Source organism: Pezoporus flaviventris, unplaced genomic scaffold, assembly GCF_033815535.1.
Source record: "Pezoporus flaviventris isolate CSIRO_AGI_PZ_B2104156 unplaced genomic scaffold, CSIRO_AGI_Pfla_v1 ptg000093l, whole genome shotgun sequence".
Taxonomy (NCBI): domain Eukaryota; kingdom Metazoa; phylum Chordata; class Aves; order Psittaciformes; family Psittacidae; genus Pezoporus; species Pezoporus flaviventris.
In genome coordinates this window covers 2,202,786-2,225,540 of record NW_026892641.1, presented here as the reverse complement: position 1 = coordinate 2,225,540, position 22,755 = coordinate 2,202,786, and the positions used below count along the sequence as shown (strand labels likewise).

The window sequence follows — 22,755 nt, the reverse complement described above, 5'->3', positions numbered from 1 at the left end:
TTTATTGACAACCACCCTAGAAATTAAATGTTCTGGCTTGATCCAGAGCCGGCCTGTTCTCCCAAAGGGAGCTGTGATCTGTATCTCGGAAGCATTTGAATAGGAGCAATGACAATGCGTGTACATTGTAATGCAGATTGTTGTGCATTTTGATACGTTCCTACAGGAATCAGTGATGTAATGACGGATGCCAAGCTTTGTTCCAGGAAAAGGCCTCTGTATTTGGCTGGAGTACATTATAGGATTACTTTTAGCTGCTTAAGTCAAGTCCTGATGGCCAAGATTTCTCTTGGTGGAGCCCACAGTTGCAGGCTGCCTGGGATCCTTTGGTGAATAATGGAACGTTTTCCTGTTTTAATCAGATGCAATTTTGCAAATGGTTTTTATGATTTAGCAAGTCCATTAAAAATGACATTTGTTCTGCTCTGACACTCCTAAGGAGCTCCACAGAGCATAAACACTGGAAATTACTGGTAGGGGAAGAAGATATTAAAATTCCCCAGCCCTTGTGTGCTTGTCTGAGAAATTCTGCTACCTTGTATGGTGCCAGCTTGGAGCTGAGCCATTTGATTTGTCTCAGTTTTCTATGTGCATTGACTTGGGGCAGCTCCAGGCTGCCGCAGAGACAAAACATATATATTTATCATGGTGTGCCTCTCATATGCTTTATAGAGCTATGTCTTAAGGCTGAAAGAGAGGCTAAGTTTAGCTGAATTGAGGCACTTGACCATTCGATGCAGAAGGGTTAGTAAATATAGTGAATCTCATTCAAGACATGTCGTGTAAAACAACATATGTACCAACTGGTCCTTCCCATTATCTCCTATATTTACTCACTGAATTCATTCTAGCTCTGTATTAAACTCTTCCAAGATTTGCACAATACTTAAATCCCATTCATATTTCTGTCAAGTCCAGAGAAGTTTCAGAATGGAGATCAGTCCCTTACCCCATGTTCTCCATCTACCCTCATTTCCCAGAGGAATTACTGGGTTCCTGGAGTTCAGCTCCTTTCTGTTCCTCCAGGGATCCTCTCAAGAAAGACTACCTGCCCTGTCACATTTGAATATCAGCTTGGCACTAAAAATGACTATTCTAAGTCTCTTTGATACGAAGCTGACATCGGCATTTCAGCTGTAACTCACAGCCTGCAGATGCACAGCTTTCAGGAAGCATATTATTTCAGGCTTGCTCCCTTGTCCTATTCAGACAGTGGTATGAAGTTCCTCTGGCTGGGGCAGAACTTTCCAACACTCTCTGGAAATATATCAAATGAGCTGGTTTTTCCCCAACTGTCACTTTTGCACTGGTTGATTTTGTGCATTTTTAAACAAGTTTTCTGTGTCTAAATGCAAAATTATGATGGATTATTCCAAGCCATACCTCTCTGGGCATGGAAGACTACTCCGGAGTTGCAGCTGTCACAACGGGCTTTGCCAGAAAAGGGTCAGAGTGGTTTTTCATAGTTAGGCTTTCAATGATTCCTCCTGAAGTCCATTCCATGCTTGCGTTGGAATGGGCTTCCTTTTTTCCCCTGCAACCACCAACCACATGCTGGGCATTTGATGCTATTTCAGACTTCTTTTTTTATAAGCTGACACAGTAGGTGCTTTTACTTTACCAAACTGAAAAACCCTCAATCAAGAAATATCCAATATGAGCAGGAGATACCTCAGGGGAAACCTATGCAGGGTAAATTGGTTACTGCTCAGAAAACTACTATAGTGGACCTGATTACCTAGTAATTAGCCAGAGCAACCTGCTCTTAGCCACCTGGAGAATATGTCCCCTGCTAGTCCCAGCTTTGAGCATGCCATTTGTGTTCAGTCCTGCATCAGGCATCAGTTTAATGCCTCACAGTTGGCTAAGTATGCCGACTGGCAGTAACATTTTGCAGATATGCTCTGTTCAGTCCAAACTGATGTCCAGCATTTCATGCTATTTGTATCTGCCCGTCTTCTCTTTTCTCTTGTAGAGGGATTAAAGTTATTCATTATAACCTGTGGGATTTATCGTCAGATCTTTCAGAATGTGAACACAGCTGCAAGTCAGATTTCTTATGTTGGTTTCTAACTGCAAGACTCGAGGGTTGTCCTTGCTTTCTCCTCTTGAAGGTTTAACTATACCCACCATTAAAAAAAGCCTAGCTGCTGATTGTATAAAGGCTTGGTGAGCAGTAAGAGTGTTGCTGCAAATGGCCAAGAAAGATTATTTCTTGTGCAGAGGGAAGTGTTGGTCATACCCACAGGTCACATTGGAGTGCTGCAAGTCCGGGAATGGAGCTGGCACTAAGGGATGGGCATGATTTCTCTGGCAGTTGTGTGTCCGTCAGGAATGAATCTATTGTAGGCACTAGGAAATCTTCAGTGGAGATCTTGGTGGAATCTGAAAGTAGGAAGCACTGGGAAGAGACAGATCGGTATGCAGGCTACTGGTTCAGCTTACCAAGATAGAGGCAAATACACAGCTGGGGGAAACCTGACAGTCTGGAACCTTGGGCTTTGTAGAGGGGGAAGGTGATGAAAATTGAGTCAACCTATTGTGAGACATTGAAAAGAGAACGTTTGACTCGATTGGGGATCACGGAGAGGCTGCAGATTCTGATTGAAGGGCAGGGCAAGAAGAGTCAGGAATCTGACTGCATTTGAGATGCACTGCGAACTCCAAGGTCTTGTACAGCTCTCTTGATGCTGTGATGTGCCAGATCATGTGGAGGAAAAACTGCTCTAACAACAGAAGTGAGGCTAGAGCTGAACCTACTTCCAGAGCAAGTTCTCTGTGACTCCTTCCACCCTGCCGAGGGCTTCTGCACCTTGCAGTTCCCACCCGGACCATGAGCAGAAGAATTATTACTCATTGTTATGCGTTGCCAGCAAGGAAATGCACATTACACGCTACCTACCTTGAGGGCAGTGTCACCAGAAACTTCACACTGCTATTACAACTGCTTATGTGCCGCTCTACGTAGCAGCAAACAGCAGGATGTGCCTGTGATACCTGCAGCCTTCATTTGTAGTCCTAGAAGCTTTAGATAAGCATCAAGAGCTAGATCCTTGGGCTGTGCAAATTGGCTCCATTTCACCAGTGAAGTCAGTAGAGCTGTTCTGTTAAAATACTTGAGAAAAATCTCACTTTACTGCTCCCTAGGGCTGTATTAGGTGAGCATCACACCATCTTTAATGTCTTTCTCCTCCCTCCACCCTGGTAAAACAAGAGAGTGTTATTATCTCCAATTTTTCTGATGGGAAGCTACAGTGCCAAGCTGGGTTTGGGCAGCTTGCAATGTGTCTGTTGTGAGTCTCATCAGACGCTATCCACGGCCTAAGGCACAGAAATCTCCCCGCAAATCTTATCTGGCTGTAGACCAGGCTCTGATCCTCGAAGACATTTAGGTGCCTAATTTCTACTGAGACATTTAGAAGCTTAATCTATTTAAAGAGGTGGTTCAAAGTTGCTACCTGAAATACCTCATTGGGTTCTTTATCGAAGCAGGGAGCTGAACCTGGAAGTTAGGATTAGCAGAGTAAACGCAACCCTCCCTCTTTGCTTTGTTACTAGAGATTTTGCTGAATCAAATGATGAGCCCCTCTGCAGCGCCAGCTTCCAAGCCTGATGGTGGTGGTGACTTCCCCTTATTTAGAAAGGACCTTTCTTTCCCCTTTTCAGAAACTGAAAGCAAAACCAGCACAGACAGGCAGCCAGCATTTCCACTACAAAGGCTTCCCCCTCCTCCTCCGATTTAAACCATCACCACAACTAAGCAACAGAAACAAGCAGATTGAAAAACTAAAAGCTGTGTGATGCTTGATGTCTTGTAATGTGTTAACAAGCCCCAAATTTACACTGTCAGTAAGAAACCCCAAGGAAAAGTGGAAGTCATTCTAACCAAGGGAGTGTCTCCCATCCTGCTGCTCTGGCTTTCACGTCTAATTTTGGCAAACAAAGTAAACATGGAAAACAGTGTTTGTGCAAAATGCTCTTGCAGAAAATACAGACTTATTTTGAGCCTCTTTTGAATTTGCGTCTTAGGTTCTGATTGCACAACAAAGGGAAAGTATTTTATTGAGATCAAGGCTGAAAAGGAATTGCTGTTTTCACTCAAAAGCGGTTTGACTCCATGGTTATCTTCTCATCTCCCATCAGTTTTGAATTCATCTGCCATTTGAGTGGTCAGATCCCTTGGGTTGCCTAAGAAATAATACAATAAGCTTTTAACATGAGCTGTTCTGCTCTAGAGGTGCCACTGTTCTGGAGCTGCAGGTCCATGGTGGGGTACCACAGGGCTGGTGGTGCCAAGTATGGCCGCACTGAGTGTGTTGAGAAGCACATCTCATACTTAGAGCAAGATAATTACTTGTCCTCTGCATTAATCTGAGTTTCCTGCTCTGTTTTTCCTGTGTGGAAGCATTCATTGCAGGTTTGCGGGTTAGGAAACAGGCACTTTATTGCCACTGCACGAACACGGTGCATGTGAAGGCACTTTGATTTCTGCACTCTTTGCTGCTATCATTCTTAGAGGCAATTGGAAAGGGAGAGAAACTGGAGGAGGTACAGAGGGACCCTCTTGTTCGCAGTGCCATGAATGAAACATCATAAAACATGCCTGCCAACTGAGAGAATCTATTATCAGGGAGCTGTCAGTCAGTGGCAGAAAAGTAAGGAGAGAGGAGAGAATAAACAGTTTAGAAAAGGGGCAGAAGTCACTTTATAAAACCCTTAGTTTAAATAATGTTTGCTGAACTATTTGGTTGGGTTTTTTTTCCTCAAGCTTAAAGAAAAAAAATATTGGTTCTTTTTCTTCCCTTTGATTCTCAGTTCTGCAGCATGTTCACACCTTCAGTTAAGGAAGGAAAGGAGAAGAGGCACCTGAAAGGATTGGTAGATGTTTGGGATCCTGAAGGCATAGAGGTTGTCATTACTCTCCAAAGTCAAACATGACTGCCCCCGAGCTAATGGACTGGTGGAGTTAAGTGGCTGGAAGGGAAGATAAATATTCAGGTCTTATCTTTAATACAAAAGTCTATGAACAAAGATGACATTTCCTGTGTGTTCCCTGCGCGTTCAGCTCTTCCCTGTATTAATGTAAATAGAAAAAGAGCTTGGATGTGCGAGAGAGCTTGACCTCACCACCTACCCTTCCTTTTTGTCAGCGCTTACTCCAGGTTCTGAAATTGCTTGGTTTGAGTATAGGGAGTGCAATAATACCTTTGGATATTAATCATCACAGGTGCATAGGAAATAAAAGGAGCAAAGGGACCAGAGTAAAAATGTAAACTAAGTTGGCAAACCTTTTGGCTTGCCTAAGTTTATCACATTGAACCTCCAGTGCTGTCCTGCATGTGATCTGCATGCAACTCTTACACTCCTTCCCATTGCTTTCATGCTTTCCTGCCTTTGCTAGGAAATTTAGCGGTGGGTCTGTACAATTCAGTTGTTTTGCTTTCAGTTGTGTTTTCAGCTCCCAGTCTGCCCATTGGCCACTTAAAGACCAGTCTGGCTGTTTGCATGTCGCATCCCTTCCCCAAAACCAACAGAGAATGCCTTTTTGTTTGGTTGGTTTCAACCAGAATCAGTCATTAGATTGCTGATGTAAGGGGAGGAATCAAGATAGATTCAGATGGGACAGAAAAAAAAGGGGGTAACGTTCTTTTTCTCTATTTTTTTTTAATGTTCTTCCTTAAAATGATGGCAATTTTCTCCAGATCCCAGGACAATCACTGAGTATTGGTAGGTTTGTTGCTGACTTGAAGACCTTGTGCAATTTACCTCCTGTTAACCCTTGCTCTCTCATCTTTCCCTAGCCTACGTAGGAAACTCCTCTGTCTGTCTGTACTACCTTTCTGCCTTTTCCTAACAGCTCTTCTTCCTTTGTTTTCCAGGAGGTGAAGCACCCCTCTTGAAGACACAGGAAGCTGAATAAAAGGCATCCTACAAAGGAAAAAGAGCAGAAAATACGGTGCAAAATGAAGAATTTAGCATTACTCTGTTATGGGACTGCTGTAGATGGTGTCTGTTTTACAGCTGTGGTAAAGGCTAAATCAGGTGGCTCTCATGGGCTGCTGGTTGCCTTTGCTTTATTCAGATTGCTGGATACAGAATACACCCTGAATCAACAGTGTCATCTGTAAAGCTCCAGGCAGTCTGGGAATGGACAAGCAACACAAACTCCTCCACACTTGCATCCTGAAACATCAGTGGCAGCAACGAGGTCAGTTTTTCACCTTGTTCATTTATTGGTGAGATTTTGGGTCTGGGGATTCTTCTGATAAGTTCCTGAAAAATGCAATAAAGCAGAAGGTGTCTGGGAGAGAAGGTGGACAGAGGTGATTCCTATTTCATTTTCTTATCCTATGATTGGGAAGGAATGAAGGAAATCTTGAAACAAAACATTGTGATTGCTTTTTCAGGTCTCTCTAAAGCTTCAGTTCTGTGTAGGAGATCATGAGGAGGCTAGATTGGTTCTTTTATTTAATCCAATCAAATTCATTTTGGCTCCTGATTTTGCAGTGCAGTGTGAAAAGATGACTCTGATACAAGTCTGTTATTACCTAATTGCTTTTCCATAAGGCTTTCACCTGATAATTCAGATATTGTTACAGCCACTGAAACCTGATAATTCTTCTATACTGAAATCTGCCTATATTTATTATTACCTATGCTATGGGAACAGTGTAAGGATCAGAGGGAGGTTGGGTCCTCCTTAATGACTACTACAGCGGTTACATAGTAGGAGATTTTGGGCAAGAGAAGGAAGGCACGAGGGAGTGTGTTGCAGAGGAAGAACATGAAGCCACTCAAACTTACACTGTCTGAAGGGACTCTGCTTCTTACTATGGTCCTGAAAACAACAGCTAGTGTTTCATACTAAGCACTATACAGTAAGCATGCTCAGTTTGGACTTTTAAAGGTCTCTTTACATAAGAATCTCTCCTAGGCTTTCCAGGCAAGCCAAATCCATTAGGGAAAACTTTGCTATCAAGGCAGTGCAAGACTGAAGTTTGCTACTTCAAGGTGCACTGTTGGGAAGGTTTAGAGAGATACAGAGCCATAGCTGGCCTGATCTTTTGGTGGTAGTTGTCCTGCTCTGAGCAATAGGATGGATTAGGTGATGTCTGGGGGTCTTTTCCAACTTTAGGTGACTTTACAAAATGCAACAGTGGTTGCATTTAGCAGAAGGTAAAAATAATATCATGCAAGAGACCACCTCACTGCCTAAAAGGGGAGATGTCAGTCTCCATCCGGATCCCGATCGCTTTCCCTCAGCTTCAGCGCAGCAGCTGACAGGCACCATGGGTGCCTGCAGCGGTGCGAGGAGAAGGAGAGATGGGCACTCGGGGAGCTCCTCTGGTGATACAGTTATTATATGCTCGGTTACCAATCACGGATTTCTCTGAATCCCATGGCTTATGAGTAATTTCCACTTGCACTTTTAGTCTAACAGCCAGCATCTCTTTATTCATGTCTCTGTGTCGCTTCTTTCCAAGAAGTGGTTAATCACCAGTGCTCTGGAAGATGGAGAGGATTCGTTCCACTGTGGCCTGTTGTGTGCCTTGCCTCCCTGCTGAGCTGCCATCCAGAAAACTATTAGGGCAAAATAGAAGTGCTTCAGAGAAGCTTTCTTACCCCTTCTCTGTAGGCCTGGGTACCTGAAAAGATGAGGGTTTCATCTTAAAATGACATCAGCGGAGGAAGGATGCTGTCAGGAGGGTATTGCAAGGTTAGAGAAATGACAACAGCAGGCTCTTTCTATATGGTGTCAGTGATCTCTGCAAGCTCTTATATCTCTCTTAGAAATCAAATGCAAAGCTGCTACAGCCCCTGTCTCTGTGTATGTAACCCTGACAGATCTCCCAAAGCAAACTTGTAATTTCTACCCTTCTTCCATAATATTCACCCCCGAAATGTCAGCCTTTTCCCTAGTACATAGTAAAGGTTTAGCAGCATACGGCTGGAGGGGATGCTTCATGTTACTGAGGCTTTAGCAAATTATACTACAGAATGTTAACTGCTATGCTATAAAGTATTATCATAATTAATTATAACTAAACTGCAGTTGTCAAATGAACAAAGTACATTTCATGATGCACTTTTCCTGCTCTTTTATTGCTTGTCCTCTTGCTTCTTAAGCTAAAAATAATCAGCTGTTTGCACTTGGGCATCTCATTATTAGAGTGAAATTTCCACTGCAGCAATGGAGTTGTAGGGAGGTTTGTGTGTGCCTGTATCATAAAGGAATGTAGTAATAAATATGAAATGATCAATGTAAAAAGCTCAAATGATATTAACTTTGAGGTCAGGGCAGCTTTCTTCTTTGGCCTTTATGCAGTAACTGAGACCAACTAAGTGTTAAAATGCTGGTAAGATGGGTTTGTACTATTTTATGTCTGCTTTTGTCAGAGGTAGATAAAAAGAAAATGAAACAAATTGTGAGAAGCTTGTGGGCAGCATGTAAGAAAGAACATTAATACATCCCTTGGGATACGAGACCTTGTGCAAGATAAAGGAGACAGGATCCTTCCAGAAAGTCTGTAGAATGACCTTCCCAAGGTCTCTGAGCATGATCTTCAGCTTCCAAATATCGGCAAAGCTTCACTGAAGAGGCTGGGGTTCATCTGATTTATTCAGTTAGAGCTCATCCAGCAATTGTTGTAAATAGCTGAGGAGAAAGTTATGCCTTGCTTTAGTTGATTTGGTGGAAATCATCAGGCTGTTAAGTCCCTTTCCATGGGTGTGATTGAGTTCATCTTGTTAAAAATGGCCTCATTAGCTTCTAAAGCAAAAATTGATTCTGAGGACTAATGTGACAGAACAGGAGGCTGTTGTGTGCAGAAATCTTCAAGCTAGGCACATGAAAACCTTCTTTTTGAGAGCATGACCCACATGAATGTACATACAACTAGCAGGCATGCACAAATAGCGGATGTGCTTTCACAAGTAGTTGCCTAAGCATGTAATATAAGTCTATGCAGCTATATGCTATTGTACACTTAGAATCATAGAATAGCTAGGGTTGGAAAGGACCTTAAGATCATCCAGTTCCAACCCCCTGCCATGGGCAGGGACACCTCACACTAAACCATCTCACCCAAGGCTTTGTCCACCCTGGTCTTGAACACTGCCAGGGATGGAGCATTCCCAACCTCCCTGGGCAACCCATTCCAGTGCCTCACCACCCTCACAGGGAAGAATTTCCTCCTTATATCCAATCTAAACTTCCCCTGTTTAAGTTTGAACCTGTTACCCATTGTCCTATCACTACGGTCCCTAATGAAGAGTCCCTCCCCAGCATCCCTATAGGCCCCCTTCAGATACTGGAAGACTTGACTAGAAATACCCAGCATGTGGCAGAAGGAATGGAGATCATGACAAAAAATGCCAGTAAGGTTCACTGGAGCTACAGCCAGAGCGAGATTTATCTGTGCAGGCTGCAAACCTGATCCTAAGTCTCAGGGCCTGCAAAACTTGCTCCAGAACTTAGCCTGGTCCAGAGATGAGCCAGGGGCTGGTGACTGATGCTTTGCCCCTGTTTAGGAAGGAACAAAGAGACTTGGCTGCTTCTCTGTTGTTTAATGTCACTATGTGGGTGCTGTAATTTTCTGCAAGGCAGATGCTCCTGTCAGTTGTGTTGTTTCCGTGCCAAGATGTGTGTTACCTCTGGGAGCCCTTAGGGTTCCGTTTACCGGAGACAATGAATTTAATTAACAGCCTTTTGTAGGTGTGCTGGTGGAGGTTCATGTAACAAATGTGTTTGGAAGCATGATGCTTGATTTCAACAGTCATTGGTAAGCAACAGGCAGGTTAACACTCTTGGCCATGTCTTTCACTGGTATTAATCAGAAAACAGTCAAATTGTGCCAATTACCCTATATAAGGACCCAGCTCCTTTTATCTTTTCTTTCATATTTGCTCTCTCTCCACTAGGTGTAGAAAACTCTGGTTTTTCATGCATACCAAAGTCTAAAATCTCGAACCACATCCTGTTGGCATGATTGCACATCGATTGTTCATCATCTTTCATGTAATAGAATTAGGTCTCATTAAAATAATCTCTTCCCCTGAGAGCCAGGCTTGTTCAGTCTCCTTCTGTCTCCCCAGTTTACCCCTTGTTCTAATTAAAGAAATCTGCCATTTGCATCCATGCCCTCCTCCTTGGACGACAAGGAGGAGAAAGATGGGAAGGATCGGTTACTGTGAATATTGCTTGCCGCTTTAAATAGGAAACCAGCACCAGCTATTTGAATACCCTCTTGTTTTAGCAACGATGGTTCTGTTGGGTTATAATTATCCACGGCCTTCCATGCCACTCCACCTCGGGGTCACGGATCATAGCTTTGGAGCAAGACAACCTATTCAGCAGAAAGGTCAATCAGCTAGTAGAAGCCATTTCCCTTTCTGTTCAGCTGAAGGTAAAAGAAAGTGCTCGAGTTGGTCTGCATTTCAATGAACTCCATGCTGAGAGCTGTTTCAGCAATTGCTACTGTGCTACAGAAAACTGCCTTTTTCGTTCTCAGAGCTGCTGAGGTGCATATGGGAAAAACCAGAGAATAAATTAAGGACTTTGCAAAAAACTTCTAGTGACAAAAGGGAAAAACTTCAGGCAAACCTTTGCTTTGGGGGTGTTGGGGAGCTGCTTGGGTATTGCGTTAGGGCAGATTTGAATTCACCTTCATTCCTCTGAGCGACTAAAATGAGGGGGGAAAAAAGAAGCAATATTGCGTTTTTCTGTTTCACCATAATTATCCCTGAAGAAATATGCTTATCGCATGGCATGGACTCAATTCTCTCATTCTTCTACCACTTCTATTTTGGGCTGCCTGCGCTCAGGCTCACAGCCTGAACAAGAGGATTATGGTATTATTCAGAGAACAGCAGCAGCTGACTGGGACTTGGTAGCTTTTAACCATTGACCAACTTGACTGGAGAGTTGCGGCTGCCTGCTTGTCCCAGGCTAAACTGGAAAGGGTCCTAGTTAGAGCCAAGGAAGTTGTGGAGGAGTTTGAGTGGTTTTTAGCCTGTCACGTGGGCTTCTGCTGTGAAAAGGGTTCAAACGTGAGCGGAACTGAGTGACTCCAATAGAAGAGTTTTAATGGAAGGGTAGAAGGCCTGAAGGAAATCCAAATGTGTCAGAGATCAAGAAACCAGTGGGCAGGGCACGTAGTCAATGTGGAAGTTAACCCCATAGAGGAGAGCTGCGTCTTGAGAGAAGTAAATCCCCAAGTTCAAAGCTTTCCCTGAAGTTAGTTTCTGAGCTGCAAACACATGGTAGCACAGCTGAACCGGGATTTTGGTACTTCAAGGGCTAGGAGCCACAAGCTTTATGTTGTTCAGGAGGACTGTTCTCTTCTCAGCATCTCCGTAAGCTCACCAAGCTTAGATGCACCACAGTGAGAACCTGAACTCCCTTTGACTCTGGGCTTTTCCCTGATAGCTGGAAGATACCCAGCAGTTAGACCTTCCTGTGCTAATATTAGCTAGGGAAATATGGGACTGAACTGGTTGAGCATGGTTTTGTTATCCTCTGTACGTCTTCTTTCCCCACTTCCCTTACCATTCTGCCATAAGGCTTGATGAAAGAGTAGAAAACGCAGCTGGGTTCTGCCCACCACAGGCTTCATTTATTTTCATAAAGGAGTCGAGTTTTCATCTACAGACCATCAATATTTCAGGGCAATGGCAAAGCCCAGAGTGGGGGAGGAGAGCTCCCTCAGTCTCAAGGCTCTTTTCATAGTTAAAAGTTCACCACAGAAAATTTGATGCTTAATAAATTGGAGCCTTCTCTGCTTTAAATCATTTTTACAGCCATTGCAGAAGAAAATATAATTATTACAAACTGGTCATTTGATACAGAGAAATTTCATTAAATTGACTTCATGCTGGAAGGTTTGGTGGGGGATGGAAGGGTAGATGAGGCAAAGACCTGATAGAGGGGTGGGAGAGGAGTCTCTTAATTACAGATTGATTATTTCTTGTGATTGAATGTAGAACATAATCAGTTCATCCTTTCTAGTGGGGCAGATGGGAGCTACTGGGACCTTTTTGTCTGCCTCGAGTTACAAGTGTGGCACGCTAATGGTCTGGGGATGCAGGGAATAGCCAGTAACACTGAAGAACTTGCAGAAACACATTTAGCTGAAGTCACGGCTTGGGACTGCTTTTTTTCCCTGGGAGTCAGTCTGGGCCAGCAATTGAATTCAGTGTTGTCTTATCATCATACCTTTATTTCTTCCCCAACTAATCCCATAGCTCTTGTACACCACAACCAGTCTACTTTGCAGCTGAACAGGGGAGATGCTTGAATAGCCATATCTAGACTAGCTTTGAGTCAGCTGGCTCAGATACCGCTTTGCGGTATCCAGGCTTGCCTGAGAAGTTGGAAAGCAACGGTCTCGCTTGCTTGTGCCAATCCCCTTCCCAACAAGGAACTTCTTGAATCTCACCTACTCTCTAATTTCAGCCACCCTCACAGTAACATGTGTGTACGTATGTGCAAATGCAGATTAAACAAATAGACAAGATGGCTGTATCCTGAAATGGGGGTTTGTTTTAAGGTGGAGCCTCAAAAGGAAAGCAACTGCCATGTAAATTAAAGCTTCACTATCATTCCTGAGAAAGGCATCTGCAACTAAATGTGCAAAACTCGCAGGCGGAATGATTGCTGCTAAGGGTGATGAGATTTATTTTTCTAACCTTCTTTCAAAGGAGAGGAATATTGTGTGTTTTGACATCGAAATGGAGCAATTGTTTTTGGAAAATGATTTTTCTCTAGTTTTAGACCTTTTTAGTGATTTCTCATCTTGGATCCTTAAAGCAAAAAAAATTGCTGAAATATGACAAATTGATAGACCATAATGATCTAATCGTGTGTGATGCGTTTCTGAGCGAGAAGGAGAAAATAAGAGCAAGAATAGCATTTTAAGACGGTGATTCCTGGACATGTAGATTGTCTTTCACCACCATTAAGAACAACACCAAGTGCTTATGCAGTATGTTTTCCCCCAGGAAGATCATAAAACTTTTTGTAATCCTGGTTGAAAAAGGTTGAGTATTTATTTAATGGTAAAACCAAATGGCAAGGAAATGAACTTTTTTTGTCCAATTACTAACACATGCTCAGGATCTTAGGCAACAAAACCCTATTAAACAATTAACAGAGGCTGAAGCACTCAGCAAGCCCTAAGGGAGCCATTATCATGGGTTAACAATACATTTGCTTAACTTATGAACACAGCAAGAAGAAATAATAATTGGGGGGGAAATAATTGTAGTGACAAAAATAAAGGTTTTGGCAGTTCTGAATCTAGTACAGATACTTCTGTTGACTGAAACCGTTCCCTTAACTCACCCTGGGTTTTTGCAGTTATTTCCTGCTGTTTTCAAACTGTTCCCTTCCTGTTTCTGGCTACGTTTCACAAGGAAACTGAAATGCCATCCAGCTTTGAGGCTGAACTTTTTGCCCCATTTTCCATCTGAAGTAACGGAAATAGAAAAGTGGTTTGCCCAACATCGCAGCAGAAGGAACGTGTGAAATTAGGAACAAAATCCCAACCAACCAAAACCAGCTCCTGGATTCTGGTCAAAAGCAAAAAAGGTTTATGTATTTCAAGGATTTGCATTAGCAGAGGGATACATGCAGTGTTGCTGGGAGTTGTTTGAGAAATGCTTCTGCCTGTTCGAAGTATTCCTGCCAGTTAAGAGCTGACAATGAGCAGTGAGGTTTGGATGGTCTTTTGTAGTGGTGGGCTACATTGTGAGGTTGCGTGCTTCATGTTGTACGTACGTTAGGTATGTTGTGTGGATCTTGTATATGTTGTATGTGAAGCATAAATGTGGGGTGTATTATTACTCTTATTTAGAAAAGGAAATAAGCCTTTCAGTTGTCTGAAAATGTACCTTTTTTCTTTGTGAACCTGAGGTTATAAACTTCTCTACACTGTTGCAGCTTTTCTATAAATGGTGGCTTTTTGACTTGTGGTGTTGAGACCCAAAGATGATGGAGGAAATGGGTCGTGTGTTTGCTTATCTCTCCATCAGAGAACCAGCAGCGGAAGAGTGGTAGGTCTTATACACGTAACTGCACATAGATGTGGCTATGTCCTTTCAGCATCACTACTCTGTACAACTGCATTCCTGGAGACATGGGAAACCTGCTTCCCAAAGCAGTTAAGGCTGCAGTGAGCCAGGTCTTTCTCTACACTGCCAAATCTTGCAGATCTCCTCCTGCCAAAATTAACAGCTTCCAGTCTTATGCCAAGTGGATAGCTTGCAGGATCCCGCCTGATTTCATGCAGGACTCAATACAGGGCAATCTGTTGAATGCAAGGGGGGTTTGAATTACTTCCAAGCAACAGAATGTAGTTTGGATAAGCAACTCCTAAATGTTAAAGCTATTTCAGTGATCAATTCAGGCCCTGCAACCCAGATGGACACTCGGGGAATCACAAAATGAGCATAACAAGAAGAAAAGCCTTTCCTGGAAGGAAAAGTCTGGAGAGTAGCAGCTTTCAAAGCAGTTCACATAGAACCGGACACGAAAGGTTATCTGGATGGCAGGGTTCACACAGGCTAATAGTGCCGTGTACCAAAAAGGAAATGTAAAAGGTCCCACTTGCTCCCAACAAAATCGACACGCGCTTTGTGTTTCGTGTATCAGCACTGATGCTACAGCCATCATAGCAGGGGGATAGGTGTCAAAGCAGTCATGTTTGTGTGCTCTGATCTGCCGTAGTGCTCTGTTGTCTGATGTTCAGGTTTCATCTCAGCTGTGACAATCCTATCTGATCATTAATAATACAATAATGAAATAGCAACTGGAGAGACACTTGGATAATCATCTGAGCAAAGGCTCATTAGTGCTGCAGAACAATCACTGCTGTGTAATAACAGATCCCAGGAAATTTCAATTAAAGCTGGAACTCCATTGCAATTTCATTTTATTTCCAGCCAGACAGCGGATGGTGTAATTGCAATCAGCCAAGGCAAGATCCTCTAACTCAAACCTTCCCATGGGGCAGGAGGTGGGCTGCCTGTCTGGATTCTGGGTTCTTTCCCCCCCGCTACATTTCATTTCACTTCCACTTCTGTTTGCCCTATAAAGGTATATGCTGTTCCCTGCAACACCATACTCTTCTCTACTGCAGTGCTGATCTGACTGAGTGGGATGTTGCACTTAAGGAAAGCTCTTCCAATGCTCTGATGCTCTGTAAGGCAACATGTGGAGGAACACACAAATATCTGCCGTCGTTTAGGGCTAAAGTCAGGAAGCAGAGGCAGATAGAAGATTTTCAGTAAGATCCAGGTTTGCTGCAAGCTGAAGTCTAGAATTTGGCCCAAAATGTGTTTTAATATTGTGTTTGGAGAGGGAAAAGTGGGGTTTTTTTTGTGTTCTGTCCCTTGATTCTTTCCTCCACGGTCACCTGTGCTTGCTCCATCAGAGAGCTGCTCTTTCATTTGTCCTTTTATTGCTCTGACTTGCATTTTGCAGGGGCAGATGTCAGCCTGCCTGGCTGCCCCGCAGTCCACCTAGATTGGTGTACTTTGTCCTTGAGCAAGATGGCTGTGTCCTTGCTGATACAAAGCAGAGGTCACCAAAACCTTTTGTCCATTCAAACCTGTGGGTATTTTGCATGGATATTAGCTGGCAAAACTCCAATGTGAGTGACTGTGTCCTGCCATCTAATTAAAATGCTTGTGCTTTCATATAGATGTTGTATTCTCCTTTACTTCCTGGCCTAACCCCTTTTGCCTTCTCTTTGTGTGCTGTTCTAACCAGCTGCTAGGCTCTGCCCTTGGACACACATAGATATGAGCTACGTGTGTCTATATGATTATATATTGCCTGAAGAGTGGGTTTAGTGGTGAGGAACACAGCTGTTGTCCACAGACAGCAGCTAGATAGAAGTTCATGAGGGTTGAATGCAAAGAACTGATGACTGCTATGAAAGTATAGGTTTCTCTCCTTTGTCATGACAGCCCATGTCTCCCTGCAGGAATGGTCAGCACTGCTACCTTTACAGCAGTCCCTCTGCTCACGTCTCTGTGCCACAGGGGTGCTACTTGGAAAGGTCTCTTGTCTTCATGGAAGAAATCAAGGAGCATAAAGGCAGCCACGTGAGAAACACTGCCTGCCTGACCCAGGGACTGAGGCCATGATTCACTGTTGAATCAGTAGCTGGAGGAGGCTCACAGCAAACTTGGGGAGGAGAGGCAATCTGAGAAGTCATAAATATCTAGTTTTATTCGAGACCTCATAATTTTATGCAAACAAAACGTGATATCTTTCTAGAGGTCTACTTAGTCACCTGTGGAGGCAGCTACTGTGAGCATTTGGAATAGCAAGTGCCTTTTGTTTTAATGGTGCATCAAAACCAGGGGTTTTTTAAACATTCATTTTCCTGTAAGCAGAAATAACTTAGCAGCACAGAACAACAGGTCAATGTGCATGCAGCAGGCAGCAGTATTTAGCTTTGATCTTCTACACTTTGGCTTTTATCTGGAGATGCATAAAATCAAGTCTCTTGGCATCATCGCTCCCTGCTCTCCATAATCCATAGAATAATTGTTTACACCTTCTGCTCTTCACTATTTGCTACCATCCCTTTTTGAGATGGGCAAGAGCTGCATAGATGGACCCACAGCCTGACCCAACCCAATCATGTTGTTGTGGAACTGGTAGAGGGGTCAGCTGAAATACACTTGAGGAAAGGCTCAGGGTTCTCCTGCATGGTACTGTGTTAGAGGTGGAGCTGAATGCTAGATCTCCTGGAGCTCAGAAGGCTAAGAGACAGCCGTTCAAAACTGGTGTTTGTAGGGACTTGAGGACTGTTAGAGAGGAATGTTTCCATGAAGGTGAGAGCACATCCACTGAATTCTTGCTTTGTGCTCAAGAGGAAAATATTTATCTCTTTTCCCCTCCTTCCTCAACTTCAACCCTTGCCAAGGTCCCTTGGGGAAAATTCCTTCCCAACCACAACTGTCTCCGTCAGCTGCACCCTCATAACCTGGAGGGAAATTCCATTCTAAGCACAGATTTCTGCATGATTCATTTCTGAGGTGCTGGACCCTTCCCAGCTGTTTCCACCCACGTCTCTTACAACCTGTAGCTTTGCAACTTAATTCTTGCTGATGTTGGTCTGAACCGGTTGCGGACCTTTCAGCGCAGCCTTGTTTCCATCAGCCCTGCCAAGGTGCTGAGGGACTCTGGCTCGCTCCCATACATTGCTGTCCGAAAAGCTTAGAGGTGTGAGACAACGAGAGGAGACAGGATTATATGACAGTTGACAAGGAAACATACTTCAGGGAAGGGAAGGAACAACCTGTGTTGGGTGGAAGAAAGAGCATTCCAGAAAGCATCCTGGCAATACAAGGAGCTTTTGGCATAGTAGATTCATTGAGGCAGGGAGTGGGTGCCAGGGATGTGCTGCAGAGAGAGACTGCATTGGCTGAGGAAACCCAGACTCTGCCTCAGATTGCCTTGGCATAAGCGGTGATGCAGGACTGCTTTCCCCACTTTTTATGCTGTATCTGTCCACTTCCCATGCCAGGTGAAGCGGTGTGTGTTCAACCTGGCTACTTAATCGTATCTCCCTCAGACAGGTTTCTCCTCTTATGTTTTGGCAGTGCTTCTAGTGCCCGTCATGTCAATATTTCCCTAATTTGAATTTATATGAATATTTGTGCAAGTTTATCCATGTGTAAATGCATCTGCACATGAGATGTATTTAGTTTGAGAGGGATGTGCAAGTGTTTACTAACAGCCAGGAGTGATGAACAAGTTGGTACACCCATGCCCCCCATCATTAGATCAACAGAACTAATCTTATTCTGTTGATCCTCCTACTGACTTGTACAGCCCACAGCCTGTTGGCGTGACAGTATGTTTCTTGTCCTGATTTTTCCAATGTGATAGCAGCTCCTGTTAAGCTCCACAGGTTGCTTAGCACCTCTGAAAATCAAGCCTTAAACAAATGCTCCAGTGACCATATAAGCAAGATAGTTGCACAGCTTCCTTGCAATGAGATTCCCCTGGCACCATACCTATGGGCATAAAGTGAGGATACTGCTGGAATATCCAGTGCCTTGGGTATGCAAACTTCCCTAAAAGCTTGATGACTGAGCTAGGAAGCAGTGGCTGATGAGAGCACTGAGATAAAGGAAGGCTGAGCCAGTGACGTTGGTGAACATTGGATCAGCCTCTTTAGATTTGGCAAATGGGAGCCATACAGGATTTTGTCACATTCTCTGCTTGATCCACACTGCAGGCATATGTTGTTTGGAACAGGCATTTAGACTGAGCTTAGTCTGTTGTCACCCTGTTGTGGCAAAGCTGTTTGCTCCCTGCAGTCTCCTGAATGCTGATGGCTTCGCACTGGTGTGGTCTGGCTGTGCCTTCATCCCCATCAATGTCATGCTTTGTGAGATTTGTCTTGTACTCAGTTATTTCTCTAATTAGAGGCTGATTTCCTCTCTTTTGCTTTGATCTTGCTGTGGTCTGCTGAGACCATCAATAAGCTTAATGGAGAAAATGTGCTTTCTGGGGGCTTTGGGAGTTTTTTCTTTCCTTTCTTTGAAAGGTGGTTTTTTTTTGGGGGGGGGGGGGGGGGGGATGGAGGAAAGAACTGAAGGGGAGAAGGCAAATTATCATAATTTTACCTGTCTTGCCTCGTCCTTATCGAGATCTTGAGGATAAGGGTGAGAATGTGTTTCTTGTTCTGTCCTTTCATCTCCCTCTATTTCTGTCTGCAGATGACTGATCCTTGGTCATCAGTCTCATCGCAGGCTAATGGCATACCCATAATGGTGCTCTGCCTTGCTCAGAACCCAGCAAAGAACTTGAGAGCATGTCTCCTGTGTGGAAATAGGTCAAATCCAGATTTGCTTCTAGAACACATGAATGCATTGAGTTATTGGAATTTACACCAGGGATAGATCTGTCTCAGCCATATGTCCCAGAGCTAACTCGCTTCCCTCCCACCTTTTGAGACTGCTAATGAAGCGATATCCCCTGCAGAGGAAGCAGTATGCTAAAATAGGATTGTCGCATCCCAAGAGAATGGGCGGTAGCAGCAGAACAGAAGGAGGGAGAAGGATAATGGAAATCAGTGTGCGTCAGGACCTGATCTATGCTGTTACAATCAATAGGAGTTTTTCAGGGCCGTGAAATTTGAAGTCCGGAACGTATTCAATCAAGTTTTTGAAGTATCCAAGTTCAGGAGTCCTTTGTTGCATAGTGTGGCTTCCAAATTTTCTCTGACACATAATTTACTTTGAATAACCACAGCAGAAGCTGGGATAGCTCAGGAATTTCCCTCTCCTTGCTTATCACAGCGCTCTGGCTGCCTGCATCCCGTGAGCCTGCTGCGGAGAGGAGGGAGTCAGGTCTGTCTTTAGACATGACTAGGGAGTAGTGAGGGGTGATGGAGGATAAGGAACTTGACTGCTCCTTGAATGCAGGTACTCCTAGATCATCCTGTCCTATGTACTGTCATTATCATGGTGAGGATTTGTTGCCCTGATGTTCCTCAAGGAAGAGTAGTGAGGAGGTTTGCCCAAGCCATGGAACTCCCATAGTGGTCTGCCACAAACACAATGTTCTCTATATCAAGTAGGGCAAGGCAAAGGTAAAAGCATGGCTCCTAATGGATAGCCTGGTATGGCTGGACATTAGTGTCTGCTTGCAGCTGGAAAAACTGCAGCATCTCACCAGCTTGCAAGCCGAATCTGCATTATAACCTTAACAATGATGAGGGTGAATGGGTTGCAGGTATCCTTACCCAGAGGTATCACTGCTGCAATCAGTGCTGATGTGTGATGCATTTTCTGTGATTTTAGAGTTTAACGGGAGTTTTACTATAGCTAGAATGAACATTGTGACTCTCAGCTCCTGATGTAATTCAATCAAAAAGGAACCAACAGGGAGGTGGGGGAAAAAAGACATAAATCCTCAAATTCCATATAAAAATAGATAAAAGCAACTGGCTTAAAGGATTTAACAGAGGCTTACTTAAGAACTTTCTGGGGGTTTTTTAAAGGAGAAGAAAAGGAATTTAGCACACACAAACTCTTTCACTGTTCTCATCCAAGGGTCATAAATTTTAGTCCAGGTCCAGATCAGAGCCAGATTCAAAGGTCACCAACAGGGGGGAAATAATCTGAATAGGAGAGGTGGGAAGGCAGGTCAGCTATACAGTGTCCCCAGCATCCTCTCATCACATTTCCCTCTGTTTGCCAGATATCAAACACAAGAGAACATTTGAAATAATACATCCATTAAGGTACCTTCGGTGCCTGTCAGATTTGCTCTAAGAGGATTGTGCTTATTACACAGTGGTAAGGTTTTTATATTCATAAAATTCCTTCAGAGCAAGCAAAATAAAAAGAGGTAGGACTCAAACATGCCTCTTTCCTGCCCTGGAATGGGGCTGGGCAAGCAATTAAAATTCTGCCCTGTGCTAGCCTTCAGCAAAGGATTCTGTGATTCTATGACACAGGCGAGAACAAGTTGGTCTCCACCTCTTCAGCTGTCCTTCTCTCTGGTTTGGGCATATCCCAGGAGCAAGAGGCAAGATCTGGAATTGTAAGGAAAGATTGGCAGTGTCAGGGATGTGTGAAGCTGCTCCTGTTCCTTGTTGTGTAGGTAATGGACTAGTGAGAGCAGTAGCTTTGAGAAAATGGAGGAGCAAGAGCTGCCTTATGGGAGGACAGCTGGAGCATCTGATGTCTATAGCCTGCTCCTTTTCTACCTCTCAGCTTGCTCCACTGCCATCTTCTGATCTTCCCCTCGTTGATCCTTTCTTCATCCCCACGTCTTTGGTGGCTACCTTGATTCTTGTTTGTAGTTTCAGATGCTCAGTCTTGATCTTGACTTCAGATGCTGGGCTCGAACTTCAAGGCTTGCCCACCTGCGCCCCGGTCCTGTACAATGGCATCTCTCTGATGCTAGATGAGACAAGTCATCCATATCACAGGTTAGGCAGACGTTCTCCCTGGCATCCCGAGATCCCTCAAAGAGAGATTCTTAAAGTGCTTTGTGTTTTTTGCTATGAACATAATCGTGCTGAACATGCACTAAAAAGATGAAAAGCTCTGACGATGAAAGCATTGTAAACAGGGGCTAAGCATTTCTGCTATAGATCAATGAAGAGCCTTTTTCTGTGCGAATAACTGTTTCCCTGGGAGTCCCTGCCTCACACTTGCACCTCTGCCACTTTGGACAGAGACAGAAACAATCTCTCCCTCCCTCTTGCTTTTCTTATTCCAGCCTGAATCTGTCAACAGATGAGTGTTAACATCCTACATGGGCAGGAGTTTTAGTTAACATAATGCCTTTTTCCTCATCATCACCTTTTTCATTTAATCTTTCAAAGTCGTAATTATCTAATATTAATGTTCTCATCATTATAACATTCACAGGAAGACAGCAGGTTTTTGTCCGCAGAGACAAAGATCTCTGAAACGATTAGAATCGTTGTTCAGGATTGATTTCATCTTATAGTTGCCCTCAGCCAGAGGGACCCATCTGTTTAAAAATATCTGATACTAATTACCTAAAGAGCCATTATTCAGCTGGAGGATTGAGTGAAGTTGTCCTTCATACATCATATACACCTACATATAGTGTCAGGCTTTGTTGGTTTTGTGTGTCTTAAAAACATGTTGTGGTTCAGCCCCACACAGCCACTCATTCACTCACTCACCCCTCAGCAGGATGGGGGAGAGAATCACAAGAGCTCTAAGAGAAGGTGGTGGCCAGATTTGGAGATGGGTAATGATATATTAAAGACAAAAGGTTATGGTCTGGGAAGCTCTGGATAGGGAAGATGAAGCTGTCTTCTTGCTGTAGATAGTTCGTAACTACACAGCCTTATTGTGGGTCTTAGTTTTAGCTGCCCTGTACTCCAAGAGCTGTGGAGAACAGTATTATGAGCTGACATAAGGAAATAAGCCAGCATAGGGAGGGGGAAGCAGGATGCGGGGTTTCTTTACCTTTCTCCCAATGGAAGTTAAAAATCCTTCCTCGAAAAGAACACACAATCAACAAACCCCAAACCCAAACAGCAGAACTTGACTCCTGGCTAAATCCAGCTCCAAATAGATGTTTCGTATCTCCCTCAATTGCTCGCGTTACTCCATATGGCGTGCAGCCCACACACTTTCTATGCTAACTGGGTGTGACGCATTGCTGGGGAATGTGAAACACGACAGTGGCAGGTATGCAGGTCCATAAAGACCCAGTTCCGTTGGTTTGCAGCTGAATGTAACGCTGCCGTTGCTGGGGAATAGCTACACCGAATATGTTTGATAGGAATATAGATGTGCATCAATAGAGATATGACAAATCCTCTCTTCTTTGGGTTTGATTTATCAGAAGACAAACACTTTCCATAAAAGTTCATTGGGTATTCCATAAAAATATAGGTAATAAATGTCACCTCTTTTACATGAAATAGTGAATTATTTACTGGAAATAATGACTTGAAAGCTGGGTCTATTTAAAACCTCTTGACATACTTAGCTCACCCATCCTAAGCATTTCAGAGTTTTCATTTGAAAAGAGCAGCATTAGGAAAGAGCCGGTTTCGTGCCACATATTAGAATAGGGCCCAATGTACAGCTGTGGTCATGGGCTGATGCAAGCTAAAGCAGTAAAGAACCTTGGCAGCTCCACAAGTTGGGAACTCTGTGCTGGAATTAGCAGCAAAGTGAATAGTGGTGAATGGCAGAAGGGAGTGCTTTGGAGTATGCTTTTGTTCGGCTTCC

The 22,755-nt window shown here is 43.7% G+C and overlaps 1 long non-coding RNA gene across 1 annotated transcript in view; it reads left to right on the top strand.

The window, feature by feature from the left end:
* The first annotated feature begins 6,039 nt into the window (after positions 1 to 6,039).
* The window catches only part of LOC133281014 (uncharacterized), a 34,521-nt gene continuing 17,805 nt past the window's right edge, over positions 6,040 to 22,755 (top strand). The window contains exon 1 of the long non-coding RNA XR_009747340.1: positions 6,040 to 6,208. This is a non-coding gene — a long non-coding RNA (uncharacterized LOC133281014). The remainder of the gene's footprint in view (positions 6,209 to 22,755) is intronic.